This window comes from Chelonoidis abingdonii, chromosome 20 (genome assembly GCF_003597395.2).
Source record: "Chelonoidis abingdonii isolate Lonesome George chromosome 20, CheloAbing_2.0, whole genome shotgun sequence".
Taxonomy (NCBI): Eukaryota; Metazoa; Chordata; order Testudines; family Testudinidae; genus Chelonoidis; species Chelonoidis abingdonii.
The window spans coordinates 12,422,004-12,439,975 of record NC_133788.1 but is presented as its reverse complement, the minus strand read 5'-3'; the positions used below and the strand labels follow the sequence as shown (position 1 = coordinate 12,439,975).

General features: G+C 42.1%; 1 long non-coding RNA gene across 1 annotated transcript in view; it reads left to right on the top strand.

Annotated features, from left to right (window-relative positions):
- The first annotated feature begins 3,310 nt into the window (after positions 1-3,310).
- LOC142045786 (uncharacterized) overlaps positions 3,311-17,972 on the top strand; it is an 82,198-nt gene continuing 67,536 nt past the window's right edge. Inside the window, exon 1 of the long non-coding RNA XR_012654656.1 lies at positions 3,311-3,455. This is a non-coding gene — a long non-coding RNA (uncharacterized LOC142045786). The remainder of the gene's footprint in view (positions 3,456-17,972) is intronic.

Sequence of the window (17,972 nt, the reverse complement as noted above, 5' to 3'; positions counted from 1 at the left end):
AACTTTTTAAATGACTGCTTCCTACTGCAATAACCCTTTAGTTAGAGCAAGTAACATTTAAAATGTGCTGGCTACACAGAAGTCTCTTCATACTCAGCTGCAGTTGTTCATTTTTTACATATTTGTTTACAATTCACTGATTTCTTTAGATACTTTAAGGAGGAAATCTTCCTCCTCAGTAGTAAACAAGTACTAATCTGTGAAGTGGGCAGATCACTGAATGAGCAATCCATTAAACGATCATATAAAACACCATGTGATTAACAAGGTTTTGTAGAAAGGTGAAAAAGTTTGAGCCACAATGGAATTTAAGCAAGTAATTCCACAGCAAACAACTGAAAGAAAGGTTTCTATATCACCACAATCTTTGGCCTTAAACTGCAGGTTCTCTTGAGTTATAAAATGAATGCTGAAGGTTTCCCACCCACAGCAGGATTTGCAGGGGGGGGCAGAGTAACAGTTCAGTCAGAATTGTGTATATTGCAGACAAATACCAATTTCAAACAACTGGGTAATGAAAGTTGTAGAAGAAATGCCCCCCACTAGGCGAGGATTGTTAAGTAACATGCTTGGGTGTAATAAAAATTGCATGGAAAGAAGCCACATCTTTAAGGTGTAAAGGAGATTTGTTTTCTAGTGAGCTGTGACATTTAGCCACTTTGTAGGGTAGGTCAATGTTTCAAGTTGAATATTTGACACTAAGGCTGAAGTACTGGTTTCCTCCTTGTGTCCGAAAGTTGTCAATGTCTAAGTTATAGTAAAAAAAAAAAAGTACAGACATAAGATATTTGCTTATACTAACCTATCCCAATTCATTTATGGGGTAGGGAAGGAAAGAGCCCATAAGCTTACATTTCAGTTATAACTGGTCTGCCTGTTTAGAAACTTGGGGCCAGACAGGTCTGTTCATTAATGAGATGCAGGTGAGGGTAGGTGTTCCCTATAAGGAGTCAGGCTGTCATTCAGGAAGGGGAGACAGTGGGAGGCTGCTGTGGGGAAAGGGGTCTTGTGGGAGATAGTGCTCAGCTAAAACAGAAAGGAAGTACCCTGTAGAGCCCAGGCACACGGAGTATGCAGCAGGGGTGCCCAGGAAAGGGGCTGAATTTGCTTCTTTAGTAAAGACGTGAAACCATTGTTGAAAGTCAGCATGATGGTGGCAGAAGATTTCCTGTTTATGATTTCTAGTCTGTTGGACATTGTCAATTTGGACTTTATCTTCGGGTTTGGAAGACTTAAATTGGTCTTAATAATTGAGCCCAGACATGTAACCAAAGTGCAGAATCTGTGAAGTTCCCTGCTCAAGAGCCTGAGGGAGAAACTGAGGCAGAGCACTGCAGTGCCAGATCTTGTTCTAAGGAGCTGATAAGTGATGGTGGTTAATGATACTACTAACTGAAAGACTAATCTACTTCCGCCCACCTGTCCTAGCTCTGAGATGGATACAACCGTCTAGGCAGAAAATGGGTAACATTCATTTCCAGTCAGTGGAGAACCTAGAGGAGACTCTGTCCAACATACCCATGTTCTTTGTCATTGGTAAGCATTTATATTACACTAGTTCTGTTCTGTGCAAAGGTCAGAACTAACCCCTGGCCTGGATTGCGGACTACAATGCAAAAAGTGAAGGGGTAGCACCTGTGGATTTAGTATAAAAATGAACCAATATGATGAATTGGCACAACTTTGTTCGTTTGGACTTTTTGTTACAACCCCTGGGCAGGAAAAGTAAATAGTTTGTCTGGGTCTGAGATCAACTTTGCTATGGCTAAAAAACTAGGATTCTAGAATAGAGAAACTTCATGTCTGCTATTTGATATGCTACCACACCAGTATCTAGTTTTATTGTAAAAAGGTGGGGTATCAAAGATTACTTAATTATAATCTCTTTGGTTTTGAATGTGTTTGTTGAGGCTGTGGAACTAGTCATTTACCACCACTGCAAAATTACTGATGTTTGCCCACTTGATGTCACTATGGGAGAGATTTTGAATTTAGCTTGCTTTTGGTAGTATTGGCCTCCTGTCATGCTGATTTTTCTCAAAAAAAAAAAAAATTGTTAAAGATACTTTGCAAGAAGTTGGACCTTGTTGCTAGCAATATACAAACCAAGCTCACCATAGATAACTTCATCTCACAAATTCATAGACTAGAGACTCCAGCTGGTAGGGGCAGAAGCAGTCAGAGCAGGGACAGTTGCACTCAGGGGAAGGGAGAAAATTGGGCCCAGCCAGAGCTGGGGAGGAAAGAAAACTGCAGAGAAGCCAGCCACAGATGCTACCAGAAACAACCAAATCAAGGACTGCTGCACTGAGGGGTGGGATGTAAAATGGAGCCTAGCTGGGGCCACTCTTCTCCCTTCCCTGTGGGCTTAAGAGAAAACTGTAGAAAGGAGCCAGCCAGAGACTCTAGCAGGTAGGAGCAGAAGCAACCAAAGCTCAGAGCTCTGGATATGGAGAACTTTTCTGCAGGTCTGACTGGCCTTTCTCTGCTCTGCTCTGTGCTGTATGCTCCAACCCTCTCCTCTCCCTCACATTCTCTTCACCTCACCTTCACTCCACCCTGGCTCCCCTCACCCTGTCTTCCCTTTTCCTTACATGTAGGTGATCCCCCTCCTAACTAACAAAACCCATTTAAATAAGTGGAACTAACCTGCCATTTGCTGCCATCACATTGTTCATTCTGCTGTTGTATTCTATCCCTTTCCCCATCCCCCTGGGGTTTGTCTATTTAGATAGTAAGCTCTTTGGGATGGAGCCATCTACTAGTTTGTACAGCACCTAGCACAATCCACTACTATACAGAACATGATTAATAACAACAACCATGGGGTCACTGCCTGTGAAAGGACTTCAAACTACATGCAGCACTCACTTCAGTGGTGCTGCGAGTGCTGTCACAGCCCCTACCTTGAAGTAGAATTAATAAACAAACACCAAATACATAGTTTACATGGTTTCCATCATCAGCACTCCTGACTCACTTCACCTGTCTCTGAAATAGGGATACTGCTGGCCTGTAAAATGAGAACACTTGGGCTTCTACTTCATTGTATTGTACAATTTTTTTAAAAAACATTATTTTTGGTGATAGTGCCTGTAGGCCCTAATGAAGGCACTGTATAACACAGAGTAAGAGTCACTGCCCCAAAAAGCTTGTACTGTGTTTTAAATAGGTAAGTGGGAGGCAAAAGAAGATGTAGACATGAAGACACACAGTGCCTTGTGTTAGAATGCTTACAACCCCAAACTGTACCTAGAAAATCAAAATGGGCTGAGATGCAGATGAAAGAGTTAATTGAGATAATTTTATAACACCACTATCTTAATCTGATCACTTCCTTGTTTTGTTTTGCAGCAAAGGAGGTGGATCTCTAGGTGTGATTTGAAAGACAACCATTTAGACCAGAAAATGAAGAAAATCCAGATTCAAAAGAAACTACTGAGGCCATTTGGGAGGTAGGTTGTAATCACCTAAAGAACCAGTTTTTACATAATGAGGAATAGTTAATATAAAAATAATCTTTGTTTTTTTTTCTAACTCCTGTTCAACCAAAACTTTTCTCTGAATCATGAGTTGTGATGCACAAAGAGAAAGCTAATTGGCCCCCTACCTTTCACATTAACCTGTTTTGCTACATGTTTTTGATGTCTCTAAAACATTGTAGTTGTACGCTCTTAAATGATCATTTTAAATGAATTTTTTACATAGATCTTTGTTCTTCATTATCCCATTTCTTATTTTCTCAAATTGACGGAATAAGTATAAGGCTCCAGTGTTGCTAAAGCTTTTGTCCATTGGAGTTCCTCCCATAATTAAAATTCACCACATACCTAAATCTTTGCAGGATTGGGGCTTACATTTTTAAATCTTATTTGTAATCCAGCGAGGCTACAGAATGTAGTTTGTGGTGCAGAAATATATCAATATAGTATGTGAACCCAGGAAACACATATACAAATATTTTGAAAAGTCAGCATGTTTCTGTAAACTACAATAAATAACAAAGTGAAACTGTATTCTTGCTATTACAAAAGAAATAGCATAGCTATGCAATAGTTACCCAAAACATTTGGTTTAACAAGAACATAGAGCACTATATTTCAGAGTAATTTTCTGACCTGTTCAATGGAGCATGCAAACTGCATTTAGTTACTAATGAGATTCTTCTTTTTTTAAATGCGAAGCAGAGTGCTGTGAAACACTGATTGTTCAAACACTGTTTAATTAAAATCCTTAATAGAATCACAGTCTGTTCTGCTGTGTTGTGAAATGGAAATGTAATCAAAAGCACTTTGTATTACAACAAATGTGAGGCAGTTTGTTTTTCTTGGCATAGTTTTAGTACAGGATATTGTAAACTTGTTCAGCATTTTTGTTGGAAAAAAAACAAAATACATTTCTCAGATGATGTGTTATACATAGAAAGTTTATTTATTTTAAAGGTTTAAAAACATCATGTAGAAAGTGTACAAGTTTGGGCTGCAAGGGAATCTGACCTCTGATTAAACAAGACTACAAACTCAGCTGATGTTAATGGCCATTGTATACCCAGACCTTGGGCAGATTGAAGCAACTCCGCAAATGTTTGCTTGATGATTTAGCTTGCTGGGGCTTTTATTTTTATGTAGTCTGTGGATGAATTAGCTACGTGGCTACTGTTTTTGTTTTGAAACCTTTGTTTTTATTAACAAAGGGCTCTTTTCTTTCCTATGTTAGCTTATTGAGATTGCAAATTGGAAGTGCTCCTGCTGAGTAAACTAGAAGCTGTTGTTGATTTGGGAATATGTATCTACATTCAGAAGACACTTTATTAGCTGGAATTTGGTTGACGTTATAAGACAATGGTATCAATCATAAATAGCTATTATAGATTAACTGTCTTCCCCATTAATGACCTTCAATTTGTTGGTGGTTTGTTGATTAAATGATATAAACAATATAGTTTCCCAGCAGGGATCCTCAAATGCCATTTGTTGCTTAAATGGATGTGTAACAAAGGCTCATCCTTAGTTCAATCAGTGTACAATTTTAATAACTTCTGTTTCATAAACATAAAATATATAACAGTCAGTCAGTACTTCTGTGGGGAAAATAAAATGGATTCATTTGCATTGCATTTGCAATGTATTTGGTTTTGCAGAGTTATTAGAAAATAAGCAATGGAAAGGTCTTGAATTTAAAATTATTTTGAGTAGCAAAAGCTTGAGAGAAAGTGGCGGCTTGCACCCCCAGAGCTTAACAGGAGCTAAACTCAAGTCCATGAATAAATTTAAAACCTATCAAAAGATTAGGGCTGCAAGAAAATAATGATAAACATTAGATGCTGAAAGCAAGAATGGCTCCCAGTCTGAGATGGGAATGTCATGTTGCAATTCATTTATGAGAGAATTCAGTGCTGATGTAAGGTGCCCTGATACACCAAACACATACTATAGGTTATGACTGGAAGTTTCAATCCTGATCCGGAGTGGTCACTGCTGTGGTGGGAAGGTGATTATACTTTTTTATGCTGAGACGGCCACCGAGGAGGCTATTTTTGTGATTGTTTTTTGTGTTGCAAGTACTTGGTTAGTAGAAACATCACTGAGACCACTGAGCTCATTTTCACATAGGCCAACAAGCAACCATCAGATGGTAGTGACCTTTGATTTCTGCCCATAGAGTTTGTGACCTGCCTGCAGTCACGAAGGAGAGTCACATGCGGGTATCTGAAGGTAGAATTAGACCTGTGGTGAAGTGGAAAGAAAAGAATAGTATCATGTGGAGGCTCCATTTCCAGTGTGGGTGAAGGTGCATAAATACCCCATGGGCCTGTAAAAACTTGCACTGTAAATGTAAGAGTAAAAGCTGGAGTGCTCTCAGGGAAGTAACAACTGGAGTTCCTGATACTTCTCTCTTCTTCTGTTACTGCAGGAAGACATGGCAAATCCTCTATTTCACTTTCCCTCTGAGCTCTTGCTTTCAATCTCCTGCTCTCACTGCAGCACAAAGTCAATGGTGCTTAGGCTTATAAGTCACTTAGGTTAAAGTTTGGAAAGGTACCTAAGTGAACTTCAGTACTGAATTGAAATTCCACAAATAGCCAAGTTCTGCCAGCAACCCCTTCCATCAAGGGTAGGCTTGGTTGGTAGCTAAAGCACAGGACTCAGTGCCAGGACGTCTGAGTTCAGTTCCTGGTTCTGCCACAGGCTTGCCATGTGACCTGGGCCAGGTCACGGCATTAGCCTGTGCCTTTGTCTCCCCCTCTGTCAGACAGAGAGAGAGGATTCTTGTCAACTCAGGGTGGTAATACTAATTCATTAATATCGTTAAAGGTCAGTGAGATCCTCAGATGGTGATATTGAAGCATAAATTGTTATTACTAATAGGTTTTTTCTCCTCTCTGGGCGGTACCACTCTAAAAATTGCCACAATTTCTGATTAAATGAGCCACTTTGAAATGAACTACTAATTATCTTAGTCAACTGTAAAATCTGCACTTTTTATCCTTTTGTAGTTTTGGTATTAAAAGCAGTAGGACTAAAAATGCGACACATCTCTTATATTGCATTTGACACTGCACCCAATAGTCTGTGTTCTTAAATACAATATATTTCATCATTCATTCATGCTGTGTAACAATTTTGTTTTAAACTTGAGTATGAAAAACCAAATTCTCTCTCACCATCAGCAAGACTATATCCTGCCTGTGGGAAGTGCCACAGATAATTATGGATGGTTACTAAGACACAACCTTTAAAAATTGAACACAAAGGTGAAACCTTACATTTGGGTGTGCTCATGTGGTGGCCAATTTTTACTCTGTGACTGAAGGGGGTCTATTTCCATTATTTCAGACAAGCCATTCTGGCAAGTCAGGCTACCTGCAAGCAATACGCTCTGGCTCCAGCCGTGCCATGAGATCTGTATGGGCACGAGGGTCTGCCCTGAGAAGTGTCATTGCAGAATCAGGGCCACTGAACTCAAGATACAGCAGTGGAATCCCCTGACTTGTATATGAATCATTAGCCTTCAGGTGCACGGAACAAAACTTTTTTGTCCTTCATAAAATAAATTCAGGTTCTCTCTCTCTAACCACATAGTCGTCGAAATTTTTCTGCCTGCCTTCTATTATAGATTAATTCTGCAATGTATTTACCAAGAGTATGTAGGCATTTCTGAATTAATCTTCATATGAGACGATGACTTCCAGTTTTTGCTCACAGAGAATTGAGATGTCAAGACATTTTCTGTGTTACTTTTTTTAAACATCTTTCCTAAGGAGACATATATTAATATTCATCTGAAAGCACTTTTCTGCAGGCAGTTCATTAGTAACCATAATGCACTAGTCCATGGACAAGTTAAAACAGCATCAGTCCTTCAACACTGACAATTGTGAGCTACTTCAACTGAATAAATTAGGAACAACTAACTATTAAACACCAACTTCCAAAAGCCACATGCTTGCATCTCATTTTGCATTTGAAATATCTATGCTAGTGCTAGATTCACTATGTTTTAGTGGATGCTACCAAACTCTCGCTCCTAACTTAGTCGTTGAAATAGGTTTGGAGCAAACATTTATCCTTATATGGGGTAGGGGAAAAAATGTGAGCTTGGAAAAAGTGACACTTTTGTTTTCCTTATAAAGTAAGCCTACAAGAGTGTTTGTTAACTGAAAGACGTGTCCCCTTGGTGCACATGCTAAGGATTCATTTCTTTTCATTGGAAATTTTAGCCACTGCCAAACACAGAGTGACCTAAGCCAAAGGGATGCCTTGGAAACACAAGTTCAGATCCCAGCTTGGGGGTTGCAACCCTTTGGTGACGAATTGAGTTTGATGAAGGGCCCCTTGGAAAACGAATGTCTTCTATTTCTAGGATAGCTGTCATAATTTGAGGCCTTATGCTCTGGGTGACCATTAATGAACCCATGGTAATTTCAAAGCGGAGGGGGTTTTATTCTAAGTTTCTTCTGTCCCTGGTTGCTGCCTTCCCTCTCAGAGGCAACTGTATTTCAGAGGTGCTGTATGTATGTAAGTCCCAGCTGTTAATACTGCTAAGCATAGGGCTTATGCGCTTGACTACTGGGGCTACTCACGAGTAAGCACTGCACTCATTAGTAAATTCTGGCAGCGTTAGGCCACTAGTTTGTAAAATGCTTTGGGAATAAAGGCTCTGTGTTTTGTTGTGTTCAAATTATAGCAATTGTTGTGTAGTCAAGAAAGGGTTTTGTGGTAATAATAATAACTAGTTCTTACATAGTGCTTTTCATCCGTAGATCTCAGACCATGCAGGTGTCTATTTTACCTATTCTGTTTTATTCTTTCGTAAGCTCTCACGTGTGGCCAACTGTTTATGGTGACTAGAGGAGGTCTTTGCCCCAAGAGGCTCACAGTCAAAACCGAGAAAGATCAGATGAGAACGCCAAAAGAGACGCAGAGGTTTTCACAGGTGGGATTGGTGAGGGCATTGGATTGACATAGGTTAGTGTTTGTAAGCCTTGTGGAACAAGTGGGTTTTCAGGAGGGATTTAAATGAACAGAGGCTGGGAGCTTGGTACGCTGACCTAGGCTGACCCAGCCATAGAGAGTAGCGTGGAAGAGGACTAGGAATGGGAAAAGGAGACAAAGGGAGTGGTATGGCTGATATCACATAGAGGCACATAGCTGGTGAGATAGGATGATGTAGGGCAGGGTGGAAGTCTGCAGAGCTTTGTCAGCCGAGTGCAATCATAGGAAATTGTGATTCAGCAGGGCTCCAATCCCTCCTGGTGCTCAGCAAAGCACTTAAGCGTATGCTCAACTTGAAATCTCATTTAACTCAGTGGGACTAGTCACATGCTTAAAGTGAAGCACGTGCCCAAGTGCTTTGCTGGAGCCAGACTGTCGTGCTAGACACTTTGCAGGAACAAACCCCAGGAAATGGGAGGGTAGAGGATTATGGAGAGGAGTTGAATAGAGCAGTGATGTGGGCTGAGTGATCTAAATGTCCCAAAAGTCATATAGCAGTGTAGATAATGGTACACATCTGTAATAGAAAAAGGTCTTCAAGGAAAGTAGTTGAATTTTAAAGATTCTAATTCTTGTCTGTTTAATTTGCAATAAATGATGAGGTGTTTTCTATAGGTGCTGGTTAGAGGCTTGCAATCTCGTTGTTGTAAAGTAATCAGGCACACATGCATATTAATATTACCATTGTTGAAGAAACAACAATTCCATTATTTAATAAATTCCTGCTACTAACGCAAAACAAACCCCACTTCAAATCTACAGTGTGTGAGCCAAGCTCAATTTCTTGCCTAGCTGGCTGCTATGATGATTAAATCAATGCACTCTTATTTAGTAAAAGGAAGGGGAGGGGAAGAAATTCCTTAACATATGTTAATATATTTGAGGCTTAGTCAGTTTCAGCCAGTCTCGGGAAAATGACATTAATCGCAGTCAGAGCTGATTTCAGAATGAAATAGGAGCTCAGCGGCATGACTTCATTCCTTTGCTTTGAAAGTGCAGGGAGGGATACTTTATTTTTTCCAGCCTTCCCTCCTACACCCCATCCTCAAGTAGGGGCAAAGGGAAAGTGAGGAACTTCCAAAGGGACACATGCTGCTGACAAACTAGGATTACCCTGATATTAGCGTGAGGCTAAAAAACAGTTTATTTCCTCTGAGCCCTACATCATAGCAAACGCTTCCCCCTTCTGTAGCCTATCAAAATGCCTTGGTCGGAGATGTAAAACCTGAATCTTCCTCAGCAGAGCTAATGGTGGGTGTTTAAGCCTTGGCCACTAGGTATGGGTACTGAAATCAGGAATAGCCATGTTCTCTTCTCCACTCGTGCTCAGAGGCTGAGATCATTGTTTCTGTAATTTTCCCAGGATCTGACAACCAGATGTTCTCTATTTAGATAGTACATCGGTGCCAAATGGGTGTGTGTGGGGGGGGGGGGGGGGGGGTTGGAAACTACCAAGAAAACTACCAGCTGCCCTGAAAACCTAACAGGGATTGTTATCTGGGCTCAAACAGTAGTGTCCAGGACACTACCAAGAAAGCCAAGGTGATGCATTAGCAATATGGTAAAATCAGTACTATCTCCATTCTTCATCTTCCCTGTCATCAGTACATGCGTGTGTTGTCTTTTTCAGTTTTCCACTTATAAAAGAATTTTAAACCAGCTCTGCTAGATTGAGCCAAACTCCACTCTCGGTTACACCCATGCAGCCCCTCTCACTTCAGTGAACTGGGCACAATTATAACTGAGAGTAGAATGTGACTCAATAGGTACAAGAAGAAACATTTTAAAGTGAGAATAAGCTTCAGATGCAGGGCTACGGTAAGTGAACTAGTATTTCGCCACAAGGTGGTGCAGTGATCAAGTTAAGAAGATGTGGTGTTAACCTCAAGAAGAAAAATGGATTTGTACCTTTAAAGATAGTAAAAGTGCTGGTTTGGGAAACAATTGTTCTGTTCCTGGCTATTAGCTCAGATAGGTGACTTAGATTAATATCTGGACAAACCTTCACCCAATGAAATGTCACTCTTTGATTTATTGTGGCTGTATTGGACAGTAATTTGATTTTGCAGTGTAGAGGCTAGTCTTAGGCTGTTCATTTCTATTGAAAGCAATAGAATGAGATTGCCAAAGACGGCTAAAGATTTTTTTTTTCCAGTCCTTAAAAACAAAAAATAAGGAAGCTACCTGCCCTCTATCCCTCCTCACACCATTTCAGCACTGTCCAGCAGGGAGCTAAGTGGAATGTTTTGGTATAGCCTACTTGGTGAGGGCTAACCACTCAAATACATCTTCAGGGTATTGCGTGAATTTACGCTACCATACTGCCGCAGCTTCACTGCTGTTGTTGTTTGGTGGATCAAAACTAGCGTGGGTATGTGTACAAGTGCTGCAGTCACGCAATGATTACAGACCAGATGTACCCCATGGCTCCGATTCAGCAGAGCAGTTAAGCACATGCTTAACCTGCAGGCAAACTTTCTGGCCTGAGGGCTGGATCGGGTTTCAGAAATTGTATGGAGGCTGGGACATCCCCACCCCCATCCCTCAACCCCCCTTTTCCCTGATGCCACCCCCCACCCTCAGGACCCCTGCCCACACACACCCCTACTCACCTCTTCCTCTCCCTTTTCACATTCACCTTCACATATTCGATTCTATTTCATGCAACATTAGCTCCGGCTCGGTGCAAATCCTCTGCTTCTTTCAACACATTTTTGGTGAAATCTCTTTATTCTTTTAAAAAATATGAAAGCAGCCTTTTTTATCTCCTATTTCTTTGAACTCTCCTCTCATGCAGCCTCCTGCTGCTTGTGCAGTGCCCTGCTCAGGGCTTCAAGACATACAGTGTAACTGTAAACACTTACAACAGCAATGGAAGGGGTTCTGCTGTCACTGTCGTTAATCGACTGTCCGAATAGATAGTAGGTAGGTCAGTGGCAGTATTCTTCCATCAACGTAGCGCTGTCGATGCCAGGGGTCAGGTTGGTTTACCTGTATTTCTCGGGGTGTGGATTTTTCCCACCCTTTCGAGATGTAGCTATGCCATCGTACCTGTTCAGTATAGACCAGTCCTGAGTGTTGGAACTTTAATGGGAGTAGTTGGGACTAGCCAGACAAGAGGTCACAAGGCAACTGTGTGGCTGATAGTTCTGAGCTGATGTTAATAAGACCAAGTGGGAGAGGGAACCACAAAAACATGCTTAATTTCAGTCTCCCACTGAAGCTGGGGTTTGCTCACAATCTTTAGATCTCCTTGGAAGGTGGGGAAATTGTGAAGTGGACCATAAACATAGAGTAATTCTGAGAGGGGATTGTTGGTAAGATGTTGGCAGAGCTGAATCTCAGATGGCTCCCAATGAGCCAGCAGCCAGTGCCAAGCCTAGGGTATCTGCATGTACTGGGGTGTGAACTGTTTGGGAAGCTGAATTCCCTGTAGAAGGGGCATACTTACCCCTTCCCCAATAGAAGAATGAGGAAGGAATTCATGATTGAGACCTTAGTGTTTACTGTTCTCAGTACCGGAGAAGCATATGTAGGGGATTCAAATATGGAAAGGGTGATGGTAAACCTTGGAAACGGGGGGGGAGTGCAAAATTGTTGGAAACTCGATAACAATTGCTGTCTTTCTAAGGACAAACACAGCTTTGCATTGATGTTTGCGCACATACACTTAAGAACAGCATTGTGCCAAAAATGAATCCTGTGGGAGTTTACTAGGGATGTAGCCAATTAACCGATAAGCATCAGTCTTACCAGTAATGTATTCTGTTAACATTTAAATGCCTAATGTGCCATGTGGCAGCCGGGACCCTGGGCATGGGGCGGCAGCCGGTACCCCACTTAAAATGTGGCGATGCTGCAGCACCCCCCCGCATCCCAAGTTCCTTTGCCTATGTTGTGAACTTGTTAATAGTTAAATGTTTAACCGATACAATTTAATAGTTAAATGGTTACTTTTTTAAATACTATTTCCATCCCGACCAGAAACTTACTTCTATTTGCTGATGTCTCTTGATTAGCAACTACACTTTGAGAACCGATTGTTAATCCATTTAATATGGGACATATTAATTTTTAAAAGTAGACAGTTACATGCCTTTGTGGTGTGGCGGCTGAGCTACTCCCTGAGAAAAACGGCTAGAACAGGCCAGAGGGGCTGCACAGGCCAGCAGCCAATCAGCAAAGGCCTATAGAGAGCCAATCAGGGCTGAGCTGTGTTCTCTATAAAGGCTGCCTAACAGAGAAGGGATGAGTCTCTCCCTGGCTGGCAAGGGAGAAGAACTGGCTCCTGAGGGAAGGAGCTAGCACCTTGGACAGAGCAGTGCTGGGAAGGCTCCAGGGAGCAGAGGAGAGCTCCAGCCCACTTACCTGCCAGCCTACGGCCCTGTTAAAAAGGGTTGAGAAGGTGCACAGGGCCAAAGGGGAAGTGGCCCAAGGAACATAGTCGGACAAGAGGGGAGAGAAGGAGGGCACAGAGAGGCTACCGTTAGAGGGTCCCTGGGTTGGGACCCAGAGAAGGGGGTGGGCCTGGTCCCCCTCTCCCTTCCCCCATTAGACTGCACCTGGCCACAGAGCAGTGTTGCTGAGACAGACTGCAACTTGCCCCTGAAGCGAGGGGCTAGATTTTGGGGTTGTCGTTGGCCATTGAAGCAGGAGCAAGCCGAAAGACTGCTGTTAACCCCTCCCCTTCCCCAAAGGGGGTGAGACTGGAGTAGTGGCCACTGCCTCAGGGCAGTGTCCTGAAGCAGACACCACCGAGTGGGGAGGAACAGGGGTACCAAACCAGCAAAGCAGACAATGGGCGAGACGCAACGCACAGAGGGTGCTCCGTAGCCGACAGGAGCTAATTCCCGGAGTGACCGGCAGGGGGCACCAGCGGTGGTGAGTCGAACCCCATCACAGCCTTACAGAAATCCTTGTATAGAACACTAACACAACTGCCTTTATCAACCAGACTTGTAAGCTTGCTAAACAACATCATATTTGTTCAACAAGACCTCTTTGAGATACATTTGACATGAGAAACACTATACAAATGAATCTTGCATCTGCATTATATGGGCGTTTTCAGTCTCAGAAAAACCAGCTCTTGCAGGTGTGATTACTGTGGCAAAGTCCTGTCAAGCAAAAGTATTGTCAAGCTTATTCAATGCTAGGCCTGAACATTGTGGAAGCCTCAGAGGTCAAGCATAGCAACCAGAGCAAGTGTAGCAAATTCAGACTAGGAAATATTGTACACTTGTGGTCAGCTCCAAAAAGCAGGCTTTGCAAAGTTAGATACAGACTTGTGGTCAAGGTATAAAGCAGCCAAGCACTTCTTTGGGCTGTTTTTAAATGTTTTGTGTCTGACAAATTAACCACAGTTAGGACAATTGGCTGTATTCGGAGAATATGAACTGTGCACCTGTGCATAGATCATCATTTCAAAATAACTACCACAGTAAACATTTGGCCTAACCTGATTGGTTGACCTGCTTCAAAACACAGGGGGGCAGATGAGAGAAAGTGTGTAGCACCCCAGGTGGGTTTGTGTGTGTTGACCTAAAAGAGATCACTCTTTGTCAGGCTCACGTACACCCCCTGAACCTAGGAAACTTGAACTACACCGACTATCTGTACCTGGCCAGTGCGAAGAGCGGTTGACTAAAGGGTAACGTAGTCTTGGCAGGGTAAGGTTTTCAAGTAAAAATGTCTGGTTGCATGCACTATAAAGTAACGGAGTAAAGAAATGTGGGTTGCGCGAGCTGATTTGATCTCAAATTGTACTGATGCTACAGGATTAAAAATGGTGGTGTCGGAATAATGTGATCTCAGGTTATATCAATGCTGCAGTATTAAAAACAGTAGTAAGTACCTGATACATAATATTACTTGTTCTTGTGCTTGTCTTCAGTATAATTTGTCATTTATATTAATCCTTATTCAATGCTGGTCTTTAACTTTTCTTTTCCTATTCTGTCTGTGTTGCATTTATAGCCATAAGTCATTAAAACCCTTTCTTGAGGAATAATCAGTAGTTCTCATTTCTTTATGCGGACACCACTTAACCTCATTACATCTGTGTTGGGTGGTGGGAAGTGGTGCTCACCCAGGGTATAATTAGGGCCTTGATGTGTGTCTCCCTCTTCCATAGTCTTCTCAGCTGGATCATTTCTTCATATAAATAATGTCACTTAAGCAAACAGTCTCCTCTCAACTAAGCTATGTGATTTATTAGCTGGACAGAGTTCAGCTTTGAAAGTGAGGGTGACAATTAAAGGAGCAAATTTTACCACTTCTGAAATAAAGAGCAGAGAAAACACAGGCTTTTCCTCAGTCCGCTTACAGAAGTTATTCCATGCAAAGTACAAATGTGTTGCTACTACTCTTGCCATATAATGAAGAAAGAAGCAAACAAAGCTAGCGGGTGCACTGGCTCTGTGCAGCTGGTATCTACAGCTGCAATCTGAGCCTCTAAATCATGCTGGGATAAGGATTCAGGTTGTTAGCAGAGTGGCTGACTCCAAGCACCTCCACGTTCCCTAGAGCTCCTTCGCACAGCACAGCCAAGAACCAACGTCTGAGGGAGCCAGAAGCGCTAGAGGCAGTGAGGTGCAGAGGGCCCCTGTGAATGAAATACTGCCAGATTCTGCTGAACGCACACAATTTTTCCATGGACTAGTTAATGTGTCAGGGTTTGATCCTGCAACCCTTATTCACTCAAGTGACTTGAATGGCACTACTTGCATTAGTAATTACGACAGGATCAGGTGCTAAATGTGCATGTAGCACCCTCCCACACTGCCTCCCAAATCATGCTTTTTATTTTTAAATTTCATTGCAAACCGAAATCCCTTGGTGTGTTTTTGAAGCCGATGGAGCTGCAAGCTGATTGCATTATTTTCTACTCTTTTCCTCTTCCTTGTTAATTCTGTAGATATGATTTGGGGATGTTGTGTTTTTGTTATGGGGCTGATGCTGCAGCTGCTCTAAGTGAATTTCACTCAGAAGTCTGTGGAAGTTTGGCATGGGAAGCATCATCAGGACTTATGGATGGTGAGCCAGAAAGGCTCCCTCCAGGGTGCCAGCTTTGGTGGTTGGTTGTGTGATGTGGGCAACTGTGTTCATGCCCAGTGTCCCTGGGAAGGTCGTACTCTGGTTGGTGGCCCATGCCATCACATCTTCATTATTATTGTTATCTGCATTAGCTAGATTAAAGCTGCCATGGGTAGGCCTCCCTGTGCTACAATCACACCTTCCCTTGCAATGTAGACATACCCTGGCTAAACAGCCATCTGGGGCACGAGGGGGATGGGCTTGAGTCATCACGGGTATGAGCTGAAGTTTAAACCTACAGTTAATTCTATGGACTACAGAGTCTATCTCCTGAGTCATTTGGCCCCCTTATAGTGATATTTTAAAACGTTCTGTTGCATGTTTCTCCTGAGTGGGGGGGGGGGGAATGGATCTATTTCATAGTAATGTTGGAGATAATTCTTAGAAAGTGCTCATCACCTGTTGATGACTGGCAGTTGAGCTTTCTTGACAATCTGATCACTTATTTAGGTGGTGCTGAGATCTTACGAAAATCTGACCCTTAAATTTTTGGTTGTTTTTCTTTTAGTCTCCTGCATAAAGAACCTAAACCTAATCTGACTCTGTTCCACAATTTTTGCATTACCCTCCTACCCCTCTTCCCATGACATTTTGCATTTTAATGTACAACCTTGTGAAAACCTGCTTCCATAACATGTGGCAGGATGAGCTCTCATCTTGCATGAAATTATAGCTTTCCCTACAACAGTCTAAAATGTTTTGGTCATAAATCCATAATTTAGAGAGAAAATAACAGTTACTGTCATGTGAAATAGTGGATAGTAATATCAAGGATCTCTACAGATCAGAGTGTGATGTGCGGAGGTAGCTCTGAAATAGAAGTCTTCTGTTTTTCCTTTTATTTTAAGGCTGAGATTTTTCAAAGCTGCCTTAAGGGATCTTGCAGTCTTTGAAAATCTCTGCCTAAATTTCCATCCGTAGTATTCAACAGCCATTTCACATGTGGGTTACATGTAGCAAGTTACAAAGGAGTCATACACATTGTACTCTCTTATGGATACTTTCCTTCTGTTCTTTCTTCCCTATTGTTTAATATAAATAAGCCAATTTAGACTGGAAGTACAGGTTTTGCCATTTGTGGATGGAAAGGGAAAGTGGGGCTTATTCCCAGCCTGATTCACTTGGTGATATTTTCCAACTGGATTCTGCTCCCATTTGGCTGTTGGAGCCATGGCCCGCTCTTAGTCCATTGTCTCCTTTACCTTCCCTGACTAGCATTTATTAAAGACAACCAGCCCGAGATCTGCATAGACCAGTCGTTCTAATAGTTTCTTTCTATAATGCAGACTGACCTTTGTAAAGCACTTGGAGACTGAAGCATGAGAAGTGCTGAGTCTGACCTCTCTCACGCCAGTCTTACACTAATGGGACTCTGTTGAAGTCAGCAGAGTTACTCTCAATTTACACAGGAATGCCACTGACTTCAGTGAAGTTACATTGTGTAAAACTGGCATAAGTGAGATCAGAATGGAGGCTCCTACTGGCCCTGCGCAGATTGTCAGCTCTTCAGGGTAAGGACTGTTGTTTGTATCACACCCATCACAGCGGGGCCCTGATCCTGGTGGGGGCCTAAGGACACTACCACAATACAAATAAAATCAAAGACATCAACACATGTCACTCAGGTGGGTGAGAATTACAGCCCTCGCTTTGCAGGTGTGGAAAGATGCAGTACTGAGAGGATAAATGATTTACGGAAGGTAACACAGTGAGTCAGTGACAGGGTCAGAAATAGAACTCAGGACTCCCGGCCCAACTGTAAACATTCAGAGTCAAACCAGAGAAAATACCTTGGACCAGACGTTCAACTGGTGTAAAGTGGTGCAACTCCATTGACTTCATACCCCCCGCACAAGGCCCCATGTTGTTGTTTTTTAGATCTGAAATACTGCATATGTTTCCACTAATAGTCCACCAAGGATGCAGTAGATACAGACGTACTAAAGAGAGAGGTTGCAAACTGAATTCTTTAGCCAAACTTTTCCAGCACTTGCAGAATATACTTGCTTAAAGCGTTACTGGATGCTGCTGTATGGATTCCACTGGTTTATTTTCCTCTCAGATTGAATTAATAAAGGAAGAAAGAAAAGTAAATTACGGTGCACAAGTTACAGAGTCAATAACTTATTAGCTTTCAACAAACCTCGGCAATTAATTTAGAATACAGTGCACATAATCAAAGGCAGTGGTGAACAGATTGAAACCCTAAGGTAATAGGCAGAAAAGATGCAATGTAGGATTTCAAAAGTAAGCAGCTCTCTTTTCTACATAGGAAGTTAGAGAATGGGAAAGACAGAGCCTGAAATTCTGTATCTCAATTGGTCTCTGTATGACTTGCTCAGTTTGCAAATCGAGAGATTATCTTTTGTTCCCAACTGCCTG